We start from the raw sequence: 17,339 nt of genomic DNA, 5'->3' as shown, positions 1-17,339 counted from the left end.
ATCACTTCATGGGAAATAGATGGGGAAACAGTGGAAACAGTGTCAGAATTTATTTTTTTGGGCTCCAAAATCACTGCAGATGCTGATTGCAGCCAGGAAATTAAAAGACGCTTACTCCTTGGAAGGAAAGTTATGACCAACCTAAATAGCATATTAAAAAGCAGAGACATTACTTTGCCAACCAAGGTCCGTCTAGTCAAGGCTATGGTTTTTCCCGTGGTCATGTATGGATGTGAGAGTTGGACTGTGAAGAAGGCTGATCGCCGAAGAATTGATGCTTTTGAACTGTGGTGCTGGAGAAGACTCTTGAGAGTCCCTTGGAGGCAAGGAGATCCAACCAGTCCATTCTAAAGGAGATCAATCCTGGGTGTTGGAAGGACTGATGCTAAAGCTGAAACTGCAATACTTTGGCCACCTCATGCGACGAGTTGACTTACTGGAAAAGACTCTGATGCTGGGAAGGATTGGGGGCAGGAGGAGAAGGGGACAACAGAGAATGAGATGGCTGGATGGCATCACCGACTCAATGGGCATGAGTCTGAGTGAACTCCGGGAGTTGGTGATGGACAGTGAGGCCTGGTGTGCTGTGATTCATGGGGTCGCAGAGAGTTGGACACGACTGAGCGACTGAACTGAACTGTCTTTGTCTGACCTACTTCACTCAGCATAATGCCCTCAAGATCCATCCATATTGTAGCAAATAACAATGTTTTATTCTTTTTAAAGGCTGAATTGTCATACAACAGAATTCTTAAATGCTCTGTCATTCTAAGTAATTTGGGAGCGAGCTCACTCTTTCTATGATTCTTTAAGTCTCCATTTAACACAGTTGAGACACTGATCTTCTCAGAAGTAACATCCACCCTTTCTCACACACTGTTGCACAAACTTTTCTAACATAAAGTGCTTTTAAAATGCCTTATATCTTCATATACTACAAATATTGTTTCTACCCTCCTTCACTGTTTGCAACCACAATTTTGGAGAGATTGCTGCACAATCTCCCTGGGTGGCTGTGGGTGGAGCTTCCTGTTAAGTGAATGACAGAGCTCAGATGTGACTGGTTCTCAGTAATACTGGTTGAGTTCTACATTTTGACAGTAAGAAGTAAACTTCCCTGGACCCAAGACTCTACTCCCTCCAGAGTGGGGGCAAAGGCACCCCAGTGACTGAGCAAGGAGTCATGAAGAGGTGGTGGGAAGCCTTGCTGGGGCTTCTGTGGGTCCAGGTTTGCTGTGAGTCTGGGTTGTCCTAGAGTGCAGCTGGGGAGGGAGGGAAGGTGCGCTGACCCAGAGCTCCTAGATGGTCCTACATCCTCATGGGTGTTTCCTGAGATAAGTTTCCTGGTCTGGAAACTGCATCCATGACTCCCCAGAGACATCATATATGTTTGTTTTTCTCTTTCCAAGCAGGGGTGAGAGCGGTGAAGGTAGAGCAGAGCCCTTCAGTCCTGGATCTCCAGGAGGGAGCCAACTGTACTCTGAGGTGCAATTTTTCTGCCACAGTGAAGGCTCTGCAGTGGTTCCAGCAGAATCCTGGAGGCAGCCTCACCAGGCTGTTTTTCATAGCTTCAGGGATGAAGCAGAATGAAAGGCTGAGTTCCACAGTGAATCCCAAGGAGCGGTATAGTACCCTGCACATCACAGCCTCCCAGCTGGAAGACTCAGCCACCTACCTCTGTGCGGTGGAGGCACAGTGCTCCCAGGAGGCCTGCAGCCTGTACTCAAACTGCAGCGGGGCTCAGCCCCACCCCTCCATGGGCTGGCATGTGTCCCCACAGTAGCCTTTGATAACAAGGTTGAGTCAATCTCTGACTCTGCAGGATCCTAAAGTGGGTAGCAGTAAACTTTGTTGATCAGTTATTACAAAATAAAAGTTTATATGTCAACATCACAATAATGCTTGTGGGAGGGATATTAGAATTCTCTGAAAATGAGAAACTGTGGTTTTGAAAATTGCTGCTACATTGGAAAGCAAATTTTCATAAGTGTAGAAGTTGAAATAGCATGTGATAATAGCTTCAATGAAAAAGAATAGTATTTTCATGTTTGAATTAACCCAATGAAACAATTACTAACATAGAAAAATAATTTATACTCAGTTCAGTTCAGTTCAGTTCAGTCCCTCAGTCATGTCCGACTCTTTGCGACCCCATGAATCACAGCATGCCAGGCCTCCCTGTCCATCACTAGCTCCCGGAGTTCACTCAAACTCATGTCCATCGAGTCAGTGATGCCATTCAGCCATCTCATTCTCTGTCGTCCCCATCTCCTCCCACCCTCAATCCTTCCCAGTATCAGACTCATTTCCAGTGAGTCAACTCGTCTCATGAGGTGGCCAAAGTATTGGAGTTTCAGCTTTAGCATCAGTCCTTCCAATGAACACCCAGGATTGATCTCCTTTAGAATGGACTGGTTGGATCTCCTTGCAGTCCAAGGGACTCGCAAGAGTCTTCTCCAACACCACAGTTCAAAAGCATCAATTCTTCGGCGATCAGCTTTCTTCACAGTCCAACTCTCACATCCATACATGACCATGGGAAAAACCATAGCCTTGACTAGACGGGCCTTGGTTGGCAAAGTAATGTCTCTGCTTCTTAATATGCTATCTAGGTTGGTCATAACTTTCCTTCCAAGGAGTAAGTGTCTTTTAATTTCCTGGCTGCAATCAGCATCTGCACTGATTTTGGAGCCCAGAAAAATAAAGTCTGACACTGTTTCCACTGTTTCCCCATTTATTTCCCATGAAGTGATGGGACCATATGCCATGATCTTTGTTTTCTGAATGTTGAGCTTCAAGCCAACCTTTTCACTCTCCTCTTTCACTTTCATCAAGAGGCCTTTGAGTTCCTCTTCACTTTCTGCCATAAGGGTGGTATCATCTGCATATCTGAGGTTATTGATATTTCTCCCGGCAATCTTGATTCCAGCTTGTGCTTCTTCCAGCCCAGCGTTCCTCATGATGTACTCTGCATAGAAGTTAAATAAGCAGGGTGACAATATACAACCTTGACGCACTCCTTTTCCTATTTGGAACCAGTCTGTTGTTCCATGTCCAGTTCTAACTGTTTTTTCCTGACCTGCATACAGGTTTCTCAAGAGGCAGGTCAGGTGGTCTGGTATTCCCATCTCTTTCAGAATGTTCCACAGTTTATTGTGATCGACACAGTCAAAGGCTTTGGCATAGTCAATGAAGCAGAAATAGATGTTTTTCTGAAACTCTCTTGCTTTCTCCATGATCCAGCGGATGTTGGCAATTTGATCTCTGGTTCCTCTGCCTTCTCTAAAACCTGCTTGAACATCTGGAAGTTCATGGTTCACATATTGGTGAAGCCTGGCTTGGAGAATTTTGAGCATGACTTTTCTAGCGTGTGAGATGAGTGCAATTGTGCGGTAGTTTGAGCATTCTTTGGCATTGCCTTTCTTTGGGACTGGAATGAAGACTGACCTTTTCCAGTCCTGTGGCCACTGCTGAGTTTTCCAAATTTGCTGGCGTATTGAGTGCAGCACTTTCACAGCATCATCTTTCAGGATTTGAAAGAGCTCAATTGGAATTCCATCACCTCCACTAGCTTTGTTCGTAGTGATGCTCTCTAAGGCCCACTTGACTTCACATTCCAAGATGTCTGGTTCCAGGTGAGTGATCATACCATCGTGATTATCTTGGTCGCGAAGATCTTTTTTGTACAGTTCTTCTGTGTATTCTTGCCACCTCTTCTTAATATCTTCTGCTTCTGTTAGGTCCATACTATTTCTGTCCTTTATCGAGCCCATCTTTGCATGAAATATTCCCTTGATATCTCTAATTTTCTTGAAAATATCTCTTGTCTTTCCTATTCTGTTGTTTTCCTCTTTCTTTGCATTGATTGCTGAGGAAGGCTTTCTTATCTCTCCTTGCTATTCTTTGGAGCTCTGCATTCAGATGCTTATATCTTTCCTTTTCTCCTTTGCTTTTCGCTTCCCTTCTTTTCACAGCTATTTGTAAGGCCTCTTCAGACAGCCATTTTGCTTTTTTGCATTTCTTTTCCATGGGGATCGTCTTGGTCCCTGTGTCCTGTACAATGTCACGAATTCTGTCCAGAGTTCATCAGGCACTCTATCTATCAGATCTAGTCCCTTAAATCTATTTCTTACTTCCACTGTATAATCATATGGGATTTGATTTAGGTCATATCTGAATGGTCTAGTAGTTTTCCCTACTTTCTTCAATTTCAGTCTGAAATTGGCAATAAGGAGTTCATGATCTGAGCCACAGTCAGCTCCTGGTCTTGTTTTTGCTAACTGTATAGAGCTTCTCCATCTTTGGCTGCAAAGAATATAATCAGTCTGATTTCGGTGTTGACCATCTGGTGATGACCATGTGTAGAGTCTTCTTTTGTGTTGTTGGAAGAGGGTGTTTGCTATGACCAGTGCGTTCTCTTGTCAAAACTCTATTAGCCTTTGCCCTGCTTCATTTTGTGCTTCAAGGCCAAATTTGCCTGTTACTCCAGGTGTTTCTTGACTTCCTACTTTTGCATTCCAGTCCCCTATAATGAAAAGGACATCTTTTTTGGGTGTTAGTTCTAAAAGGTCTTGTAGGTCTTCATAGAACCGTTCAACTTCGGCTTCTTCAGCATTACTGGTTGGGGCACAGACTTGGATTACTGTAATATTGAATGGTTTGCCTTGGAAATGAACAGAAATCATTTTGTCATTTTTAAGATTGCATCCAAGTACTGCTTCCCTTATAATTAAACAGTGATATGATGTATAAATAAGCACTTAATTATAAATAAGTCATGAAGCCACTTTTATTCTTATATGTCCTCCACAAGTTACAGAGAATGTCAGTGAAAACATTAAAATGTCCCTATATAAATTTATATTTGGCATAAATAAATACAGAATTACATGAAGTTGATTGGTTTGAAGAATTAAGTCATTTCTACAAAAATTGTTCTATTGGAGACATCAACTCTGGATTTACTAGAATTTATATTTCAAACTAATTTATCAGATATTTATATTATGTTGTTACAGCATACAAAATACTCAAGAGCTCTAGTATCAGTTACACCAACAGAAATAGCCTCAAAATTAAAAATTATCAAAAGTTTTGTTGATAATATTGCATTTACCAATAACAACTGACATTGCTTTCAATTATATTAATTGAAATTAAATTGTTAAAGTTATAATTTTTATATCCTAATAAATTAATTTGCAGAAAAGCAAGCCAGGCAAATCTTATTATTAAGTATGATATTAATAAAGTATTTGTTATTAATTTATATAGAATTAAGATCCAAAATATTATTTGCAAGTTGTAAATTTATGTTGTTATTTAATATATCATTATAAAGTGTACTGGGCTTCCCAGATGGTGCTAGGGATTAAAAAACCTGCCCACCAATGCAGGAGATGTAAGACACATGGGTTCAGTCCCTGGGTGAGAAAGATACCCTGGAGGAGGGCATGGCAACCCAGTCCAGTATTCCTCCCTGGAGAATCCCATGGACAGAGCCTTTGTGGGTTCCATTCCATAGGGACACAAAGAGTCAGACATGACTCAAGCAACTTAGCACTCATGCACGCATAAACTCTATTGCCTTTCTTACTTTTTTCTGCTTTTCTGAACAAGGGGCCTCATATTTTCATTTTGCATGGAGTCCCACAAATTCTCCAGCCATCCCTGCCTGGGAATCTTGAGTACCCAAGTCAGACTTGGGAGAAGGGAGCTGTAAGCCAGAATGCAGTTAGGCTGATTGAGAAATAATTTTTTACTTTACCTGTGAGTGAGTTCATCCACTTCCTTCAGGTTTCATAAGTCACTGAGTTTCTTTTTTTTCAATAAGAAATATATGATGTTATAGATAAAAAAATTAAAAATATGTCTGTGGAAACAAGATCCCTGCTTAACTATGGCTCATCCATGTAGTGATCTTGATACTCAGTGAGTGAAGTCCCATTTTATTCCATTTTACTTTGGATTTAGGTTCGCCTTGATCTGTCATTGATCTCATAAGTGAAAACTCAGATCTGATCTGGTCCCAAGAACCCTGCCTCTGCTTCTGAAGAGACCCCCGTGTTGCTTTGTGACAACCTCAGTCTGCCAAGACTGCATGGGGATGTGCAAATGGTCTTGAGGTTCCTTGGTGCAGGCGATTTCTCCCCACTCTCATGTCACTCTACATTGCACATAACCGGTCCTCAACAAATATTTGCTTTATTAAATTGTATAAAAGAAGAGCTTTTGGAAATTCTTTAATCCAACTTCATTTTACAAAACAGAAACTAATCCAAGATGACAGTAGAAAACAATTAGCTACTAACAGATTTGGGAGAAGAAAGAAATTGGATTTTTCTCACTTCTTCTTTAGCATCTTTCCCCCTGTTTCCTTCCTGTAGGGCCAAACTTCTGAGCAAAGAGAAACTAATATAAGACTAGCCATTTAGGTCACTGTAGGTTTGGATGTGGGAATCATCTATTTGACCACCTGAATGAAGAATCCCAATTTATATAAATATTTGACACTTAGGGCAGGAAAGGAACCTCAGGCTGAGCCTTTGTTGTTACCAGCAGACCAGTCCATCCTTCACAGGCTTCTGTAGTAATAAAGCTAAATGTGCCATTTCAAAACTCAGATATGTTTTAAGAACTTTCCTAGAAATAGCAGCTCTATTCCTTTTTCAGGGGGATTTCTTGAAGGCAAGATATAACTATAGAGCATCACTAATACACTGTTATAAAAATGATTACTGGATCTGAAGACCATGGGGGAATATTGTCCTCATCCTGCTTGACAGTCCATGAAGATACTAGAAAAAGCCTTCTCAGATCAACATCTTTTTATGGTAAGTCAGGCAATGTTCAATGAAATATTTTTGGGGCCATAAATTTTGCCCAGGGGATGGCTGTGCCTATACTAAACTTTAATATGTGGAACACTGTGCTGAGCAGAGCGTATTCAAACTATATTATTCTGTCCTGGATACCATAACTTGAAAGGGAAAACACTGACCTAAAGTCTCTCTGTCTCTTAGAAGAGGACAAATCTCCCTATAAATTATTTGGGAATTATATCCTATGGAGGATGGTTGAAAGAAGAGTGGACGTCTGGTGGCTCAGATGGTAAAGAATCTGCCTACAGTGCAGGAGACCCAGGTTCGAAACCTGGGTGGGGAAGATCCCCTGGAGAAGGGAACAGCTACCCACTCCAGTATTCTCGTCTGGAGAATCCCATGGACAGAGAAGCCTGGTGGGCTACACAGTCCATGGGGGTCGCAAAGAGACATAACTGAGCTACTTTCACTTTGGAATGGAAACAGTTTATATATGTAAAAATATACATTTTACATTTACATATAAATTTATGTGTTCATTTGTGATTCTTTATCTTCAGTTCAGTTCAGTTCAGTTCAGTTCAGTCGCTCAGTCGTGTCCGACTCTCCGCGACCCCATGAATCACAGCACGCCAGGCCTCCCTGTCCATTACCAACTCCTGGAGTACACTCAAACTCATGTCCACAGAGTCGGTGATGCCATCCAGCCATCTCATTCTCCGTCGTCCCCTTCTCCTCCCGCCCCCAACCTTTCCCAGCATCAGAGTCTTTTCCAGTGAGTCAACTCGTCGCATGAGGTGGCCAAAGTATTGGAGTTTCAGCTTTAGCATCAGTCCCTCCAATGAACATCCAGGATTGATCTCCTTTAGAATGGACTGGTTGGATCTCCTTGCAGTATAAGGGACTCTCAAGAGTCTTCTCCAACACCACAGTTCAAAAGCATCGATTCTTCGGCGATCAGCTTTCTTCACAATCCAACTCTCACATTCTTTATGTTAGCTGTCCTTAAATCTTTAAGGGTGCAAATGTGAATGAGGGATTATATTTATTCTTCATACTTCCAGAAGACCAGTGAGTACAGGTCACAAAAAATTGGGCCTTCACTTCTATAAATGAGTTAATCTTGTTTTCACTTTTCATGGTTAGTTATTTTTACCTAACCTATTTGGATCAGTTACCTATTTGGACTATTCCTCATTTTTTTTTTTTCTTACAGAGGTAATTAGAAAATGCAAGTTATTAAAGTAGATGACAAAGGAGAGGGAGATAATTCTGGAAGTTTACAGAATTGAAGAACTTTATTAAGGTCTCGGGGAAGGAAAACTGTAGTGGAGTGTGGGAGAAAAATGATAGAGTCTGGAAACTGAGCCAGCAATAGCCAAGGCAGCAGAGATTCATGCCCTGAGAGTTGGTATATGTTTTAGAGAAAATTTCGTTAAGATGTGAGTTAATCATTGCATTTAGGGTAGGCCATGCCTTTTGATGGGTTTCCCTGGTAGCTCAACTGGTAAAGAATCTGCCCACAATGTGGGAGACCTGGGTTTGACCCCTGGGTTGGGAAGATCCCCTGGGGAAGGGAATGGCTACCCACTCCAGTATTCTGGGCTGGAGAATTCTATGGACTGTATAGTCCATGGGGTTGCAAGAGTTGGACACGACTGAGCAACTTTTCCTTTCATACCTTTTGATATCAGAGAGTAAAAGCATCTGTAGTATAAATTTCCATATGGTTATTTTCTGAGTCTGCAGCCTGCTGTTTTATGAGGATTTTTACTTTCTCTCAATACTTTGCAGAATATAATCCACATAAGCAATAGGAATAGATTTCTTAAAGAATGTCTGATTTCTCATTGTAAATCAACACAATCTACAGGTTGAACTGCTTCCTAACTCATCGAACTTCCTCCTACTCCTTTATCACTGAGATTTGGTCCTTTACCTCATCACCATCTTTGTTGAAGGAGGTTTCCACATTTTGACTGATGGTACTGTCAATTCTCTGGGAATAGCAAGGTCATGGGCAAGACCAGCTTAGAGGAGCAGAGGTTGAGTTAGTAGATCTTTGAAATATCAAATGACCTTCTCTGCTCTTTGATTTTCTTGTTCCTTTCACAAAGATTTTTTCTCCCTTACAGACAAATGGAGATGTTAGATTTGGCTGAAATGGAAGATTTTGCATTTTCTTTGTTTGAGAGAGTAAATCATGGTGCTTTCCTGATTTCACACCTGAGTAAATGGCAACAGCATTTACCTTCTTCTGACTTATGTACAGTGACTCAGTCCTGTGCAGAGATTTAAATCTTAATCTCTACATTCTTACTGTGCATTTAATCTCTGATATACACCTAATTTGTTTAATCTTATGCTGTTTTTATGCAACCAAGTCCCTCATAAGCACAGGGTATGAGAAGAACATTTAACCAGAGAGTTCAGTAGTTAGAGATGTAACCACCAGATGGTGGTGCACCTCTGCTGATCAGAGCATGTGGAGGGTTCATTTGAGTGGGTTCTGAATGAATAGGCTTAGAGCAGAAGCAGTGCCTTTTTATTATTGGCTGGGTAGACAATGTGAGAAACCATTATGACTGCTAGGAAAGAAGGGGATACTTGGTAATAGAAGCAGCTCTTCTGGCTGGAGACTGCAGATCCACAATTGATCCTAAATGGGAAAAACAATGAAGATTCCCACTGGAGCTTTAATCACATTCTTGTGGCTGCAGCTGGACTATGAGTTGAGGGTTTAAGGGAAATAGAGTGTATTAGTAGATATTCTTTAGATGCCAAGACTGGCTTTATTCAGGTTTCTTCTAGTTATTATAGAAAAGGAAAAGTAAACTCTAGAGCTAAATAATCTGACAACCCTTTCCCCTTCTCTAACTTCTACTTTCTCCATAGGTGTCAGCCTTGGAAAAGAGGTGGAACAGAGTCCTTCTACCCTGAGTGTCCAGGAGGGAAACAGCTGTTTTATCACCTGTACTTATACAGATGGTAACTCAGAGTATTTCCCTTGGTATAAGCAAGAACCTGTGAAAGGTCCCCAGCTCCTATTCGTTCAAATATGGGTAAAAATGAGGGCCAAAGACTGACTGTTTTACTGAATAAGACCGCCAAGCGTCTCTCCCTGCACATCGCTGCCACTGAAGCTTGAGACGCAGCTGTCTGCTTCTGTGCAGCAAGGACACAGTGCTTCCCAGGCATTCACGATCTGTACCCAAACCTGTGACCGGGGCAGCCCCCTTCCTTTGCACAACCTTCAAATATGACAAATGTTATATTGTTTGTCTGCAGGTGGAAACTGATGTATTAGACATGAAAAACATAGAATAAGAAGATTAGGTTTGATATGATGCAGAAAGTGTTCAAACACATTCTGTTGGATGACTATTGCTTACTGAATTCTTGAAGGGAGTTAGGTTTTATTTTAAAATTTAGGCTTCAAACATTATCCTCAATGGTGAAAAATTGAAAGCATTTCCCCTAAAGGCAGGAACAAGACAAGGGTGCTCGCTCTCACCACTACTATTCAACATAGTTTTGGAAGTTTTGGCCACAGCAATCAGAGAAGAAAAATAAATAAAAGGAATCCAGATTGGAAAAGAAGAAGTAAAACTCTCACTGTTTGCAGATGACATGATCCTCTACACAGAAAACTCTAAAGACTCCACCAGAAAATTACTAGAGCTAATCAATGAATACAGTAAAGTTGCAGGATATAAAATCAACACACAGAAATCCCTTGCATTCCTATACACTAACAATGAGAAAACAGAAAGAGAAATTAAGGAAACAATTCCATTCACCACTGCAACAGAAAGAATAAAATACTTAGGAATATATCTACCTAAAGAAACAAAAGACCTATATATAGAAAACTATAAAACACTGGTGAAAGAAATCAAAGAGGACACAAATAGATGGAGAAATATAGTGTGTTCATGGATTGGAAGAATCAATATAGTGAAAATGAGTATACTACCCAAAGCAATCTAATCCCTTTCAAGATACCAATGGTATTTTTCAGAGAATTAGAACAAATAATTTCACAATTTGTATGGAAATACAAAAAACCTCGAATAGCCGAAGCAATCTTGAGAAAGATGAATGGAACTGGAGAAATTAACCTGCCTGACTTCAGTCTCTACTACAAAGCCACAGTCATCAAGACAGTATGGCACCAGCACAAAGACAGAAATAGAGATCAATGGAACAAAATAGAAACCCCAGAGATAAATCCACGCATCTATGGACACCTTATCTTTGACAAAGGAGGCAAGAATATAAAATGGAGGAAAGACAATCTCTTTAACAAGTGGTGCTTGGAAAACTGGTTCAACCACTTGTAAAAGAATGAAACTAGAACACTTTCTAACACCATATACAAAAATAAACTCAAAATGGATTAAAGATCTAAATGTAAGACCAGAAACTATAAAACTCCTAGAGGAGAACATAGGCAAAACACTCTCCGACATAAATCACAGCAGGATCCTCCAAGACCCACCTCCCAGAATATTGGAAATAAAAGCAAAAATAAACAAATGGGACCTAATTAAAATCAAAAGCTTCTGCACAACAAAGGAAACAATAAGCAAGGTGAAAACACAGCCTTCAGAGTGGGAGAAAATAATAGCAAATGAAGCAACGGACAAAGAATTAATCTCAAAAATATACAAGCAACTTCTGCAGCTCAATCCCAGAAAAATAAACAACCCAACCAAAAAGTGGGCCAAAGAACTAAACAGACATTTCTCCAAAGAAGACATACAGATGGCTAACAAACACATGAAAAGATGCTCAACATCACTCATTATCAGAGAAATGCAAATCAAAACCACAATGAGGTACCATTTCACACCAGTCAGAATGGCTGCTATCCAAAAGTCTACAAGCAATAAATGCTGGAGAGGGTGTGGAGAAAAGCGAACCCTCTTACACTGTTGGTGGGAATGCAAACTAGTACAGCCACTATGGAGAACAGTGTGGAGATTCCTTAAAAAACTGGAAATAGAACTGCTGTATGACCCAGCAATCCCACTGCTGGACATACACACTGAGGAAATCAGAACTGAAAGAGACATGTGTACCCCAATGTTCATCTCAGCACTGTTTATAATAGTGAGTACATGGAAGCAACCTAGATGTCCATCAGCAGACAAATGGATAAGAAAGTTGAGGTACATATACACAATGGAGTATTGCTCAGACATTAAAAAGAATACATTTGAATCAGTTCTAATGAGGTGGATGAAACTGGAGCTTATTATACAGAGTGAAGTAAGCCAGAAAGAAAAACACCAATACAATTTAATAACGCATATATATGGAATTTAGAAAGATGGTAACAATAACCCTGTATGAAGTGAAGTCGCTCAGTCGTGTCAAGCTCTTTGCGACCCCATGGACTGTAGCCCACTAGGCTCCCCAGTCCATGGAATTTTCCAGGCAAGTGTACTGGAGTGGGTTCCCATTTCCTTCTCCAGGGAATCTTCCCAACCCAGGGATCGAACCTGGGTCTCCCACACTGCAGGCAGGCGCTTTACCGTCTGAGCCACCAGGGAAGCCCTGTATGCAAAACAGCAAAAGAGACACAGATGTACAGAGCAGTCTTTTGGACTCTGTGGGAGAGGGCGAAGGTGGGATGATATGGGAGAATAGCATTGAAACATGTATATTATCATATGTGTAACTAATTGCCAGTCCAGGTTCGATGCATGATACAGGGTGCTCGGGGTTGGTGCACTGGGATAACCCAGAGGGATGGGGTGGGGAGGGAGGTAGGAGGGGGGTTCAGGATGGGGAAAACATGTACACCCATGGACATTCATGACAATGTATGGCAAAACCAATACAATATTGCAAAGTAAAATAAATAAAACTGAAAATTAATTTAGCTCACTTGTTTAAGTGGTATTGTTGCCATAATTTTAGAAAAATTAGGTAAAATAAAAGATGAGATAAAAAATTAAATTCATTCTTTAAAAATGACTTTATATTTGCCATCAGACTCCTCTTCTATAAATGAGTGCTTGGGAACAATACTACATTCCTATTATGGATGGGTTCTTAATGCTCGTGTTTCAAAAATTATGTATGTTATTTTTCACTTACTGTAAAAATTATAATCTAAATGTAGAAAATATGTCTAATACAAAAATGTAAAATGTATAATTCTGCATCCAGATAATTTATTGCTAATATTTGATTTACTCTCTTTTTAAGTTCTAGTATGATTAGAATTATGATTTTTTTCACTTAATATTGTATCTTAAAATGAGCATTTTCAGTTTCATTATCTTCATCTCTGACACCTACTTTTTAATGATTTCATGAGAGATTTTTCTCACAATTATATTTAAAAATTTTTTTCTGTATTTCTGGCAAAATTGGACTGTCCTTTCTATGCATTCTGACTACTTTGTTGTTGAAAATGTGACTTGGGTTTTCTTTAGAGCCCAGTGATGAAGCACGTATATTTTTGTATGTTTGAGGGAAATAAAAATAGAAAGTAATTTATTCAAGAATATATTTTGAGGATTAGGCTCACAAATCTATTCTTCTTTTCAAAATGTTATTAGTATTCACATTTGCTCTCATGTAAGTTAGAAGGGAGGGTTGTGTCTTTTAATCAAATTCCCTTGAGGTATAATTTTATAATCACACCCTGACCTATATTAACTCCATGCAAATCTTGATTTTTATATTTTTATCTTTTCAGGAATTTTATATGAATAAGTGAAAGTTGCTCAGTTGTGGCTGACTCTCCAGGCCGAATACTGGAGTGGGTAGAATTTCCGTTCTCCAGGGGATCTTCCCAACCCAGGGATTGAACCCAGGTCTTCCACCTTGCAGGCAGATTCTTTACTAGATAAGCCACAAGAGAAGCCCAAGAATACTGGAGTGGGTAGCCTATCCCTTCTTCAGTGGATCTTCTCGACCCAGCAATCGAACCGAGGTCTCCTGCATCGCAGAAGGATTCTTTACCAACTGAGCTACGAGGGAAGCCCCATACGAATAAAGTCATACAATGAAAAAACCTTTTGAGAATTCTGCATCTTTGTGAGGTGGATCACATGGTACTAGACATGTGTATGATCGCTTTCCCTGCCACCACTCTCACTATTTTTTAACCCAGATGTTTTGAACTTTTAAGTTGTTTTACATAAACAACTCATTATTTCAAGTGTTTGAATTCCTTTAGAAATTTTATTTGTATTTCTACAAAAGAAACATTATGGCAAATGATAATGAGCAGGTTCACTGGAGTGTTGGATCAACTAATAATCAAGTTAAGACATATTCTTCATGCAAAGCTAACTGTACCAATTCCATTATGAATTTTTCTAATATTTTTAAGACAAATTTTATTGGTCAAATTTCACTTTAGCAGTACTAATTGGGGTATATTTATTATTTGGTGTTTACAGGAGTTGACACTAAATAACATCTCCAACAATTCTTTAACATTGTTGCACAATCAACCCGCTTGTTGAACCAAATTATAGCATTAGGGTGGTTACTGCTTCAAGTGAAGCCAATATGTTAGTAAGTTATTTTATTGGCAGGAGAAAATCATAAAGTAGGGGAAATAATAAATATATAACACACTAGTATTAAAGTGGGCAAGAACTGCTACAAAGATGAAAAATAGAAGAATGCAAAGGGTAGTGTGACAAACAGTGGTTCCAGACATCTTAGAGAATTCTCTAGTGGTCTTGGATGGAGATATCCACTTTAGGCAGTTGTATATTTGTTTCAAGGATCTTGGGTCAACCCCATCTTCTATGGACTATCTGCTTCTGACCATTTTCTGGAGAACCTCGGTTTAATATCTCTAATGTAAGTAACTTTACAATTTTTGTCAATTAGGGATGCATGATGTTATAGTAGTTGGTACACATGCGATGAAGGATCAATTTCTTGTATTTTACCTACTGAATTGATAACAAATAGAACATATTAACGGAGAAGGCAATGGCAAGCCACTCAAGTACTCTTGCCTAGAAAATCCCATGGATGGAGGAGCCTGGTAGGCTGCAGTCCATGGGGTCGCTAAGGGTCGGACACGACTGAGCGACTTCATTTTCACTTTTCACTTTCACACATTGGAGAAGGAAATGGCAACCCACTCCAGTGTTCTTGCCTGGAGAATCCCAGGGAAGGGGGAATCTGGTGGGCTTCCGTCTATGCGGTCACACAGAGTTGGACACGACTGAAGTGACTTAGCAGCAGCAGCAGCAGAACATATTAAAGTCATTTCTACAAGTTCAATGGCAGTGTTTCTCTGGGTATTTTGCCAACACTCAGTCACCCAGGTTGTCATGAAAAAACTGGTTAAATGAAAGGCTAGGAAATCAACCAGTGCATGTGATGAAAGGACTGATTATAATGGGTTTATTTATTTAGTTCAGTTGATGAAGGATTGGAATATGTGTGGTTTGGGCCCTTGTGAATTACCTGGGCATATCAGGGACCAGCTGGTAGTGAGACAATGTGTGACTTTGTGAGGGAAGAAAGCAGGGCCATGGGGGCAAGACTAGTTAATAATGTATTAGCTCTCAATAGTTCAAGGGTGTCTGAGACTGTAATTCATTTCAGTTCTAATATTCCATTTGTTCTTTCCACTTCTTCAGAAGATAGAGGGACAATAAGAGTAGTAAGTTCAAGGGTGTCTGAAACTGTAATTCATTTCAGTTCTAATATTCCATTTGTTCTTTCCACTTCTTCAGAAGATAGAGGGACAATAAGAGTAGTAAAATTTCTGAGTGAGGGCAAAACTTTATATAACTATCTCAGAGAAACTGTTTCCTTATATAGATATAATTTGAAATGACACAGGTAGTAAACACAGCATCAAGTTCATTTTTAATTATGGTGAGTGCTGTGGTTTATCAAAAGATTGCTTCAACCCATGTGAAGAATTAAAATACTCCTACTAGTACATACTCATAACCCATGGAGATGTGAAATTGTTTAAATTTCTTTTGGAAATACCCAAATATTTCCTTGGTATAGTATTCTAGTTCATATTTGACTTTTACAAAATTTATGGGACTTTATGGCTTCCAAGAAATGCATGAGCTGACCCCAATATCTACCAATCTAGAAAAGTTTTCCCACAATATTTTTTTAAATGTTGCGGCCAATATTTCCCTAATGCCATATCTCAAGGATTTGAGTAAGAGTTCAATGGAGATCATTTGGCTTCACCAGACAGCTGTCTTGGCTTTGATATATTGCCTCCTCATGGATCAAACAAAGCAATCATTCCTAGTCATTTGTTACAAAATCAGGGTCTGGCATTCTGAACCTAAGATGGAAGTTTTGAGCCTTTCCATGGATTTGGCTTTGTGTTCTAGAAGAGGTTCTTGCATAAGGATTTTACTCAGAAAGTTACTATTAATGTGATAATCTGCTCGATCATTTTTACCCCATGCTCTGAAGAGTCTTTCATGCTGAGAGACTTTTTCTTTATGACAAAATTTCTTTTAGTGGCATGATGACATCAAATAATTCATGTATTTAGTGTTCATTTTAGTTGGAGTACACAAGACATGCCAAGACAAAGAAAAGTCAGAGAGTTAGGAAATCTTGTCTCTGTTGTATTTGGAAGCTATGAACTGCATTCAAAACCTACCGACCAAACACTGAATATAGTTTTTTTGTAAATTGACTTGCCCAAGAGAGATGCACAAGTTCAGCTACTTGAATTAATTATACTCCCCCTAAGTATTGAGTTTTATGAAGGGATCTGGAGTAATTATTGCATAAACAGCCTGGTATTGTCCCTTTCAATTTTTAAGATTAAATACTTTTGAACTGTGGTGCTGGAGAAGGCTCTTGAGAGTCCCTTGGACTGCAAGGAGATCCAACCAGTCCATTCTAAAAGAGATCAATCCTGGGTGTTCATTGGAAGGACCGATGCTAAAGCTGAAACTCCAATACTTTGGCCACCTCATGCGAAGAGTTGACTCACTGGAAAAGACTCTGATGCTGGGAAGGAATGGGGGCAGGAGTAGAAGGGGACAACAGAGAATGAGATGGCTGGATGGCATCACCGACTCGATGGACATGAGTTTGAGTGAACTCTGGGAGTTGGTGATGGACAGGGAGGCCTGGTGTGCTGTGATTCATGGGGTTGCAAAGAGTCGGACACGACTGAACAACTGAACTGAACTGAATGAAGAAATTTGTATAAGAATGTCTGAAAGATCTGTTCTGGACACGGACACTTCTTGAATGACAGAAGTGCAATCATGAGAGCCCTTTGATTGAGAAATATATTACAGTTGAATAAAGGGAGGAGAAATTAATAATATTTCATATTTATTCAGCCAACTGACATGAAAATGTTGGCTGTTTTCAGAAAGTTATAGTGTATAACTCAGAGAACAGAGTTGTTTGTACTGCATGTGGTACCGTCAGATTTAATGGAGATACTAGAGCAAGATTTGATAACACTTCAACCAATTTAGCTGAGGCTGCTGTTATTTTGAGACAAGGCTGATAAACTTTGGATAC

Source organism: Moschus berezovskii, chromosome 9 (assembly GCF_049115385.1).
Source record: "Moschus berezovskii isolate FMDL1 chromosome 9, NW_MosBer_1.0, whole genome shotgun sequence".
NCBI lineage: Eukaryota > Metazoa > Chordata > Mammalia > Artiodactyla > Moschidae > Moschus > Moschus berezovskii.
This window is presented reverse-complemented; position numbering follows the sequence as displayed.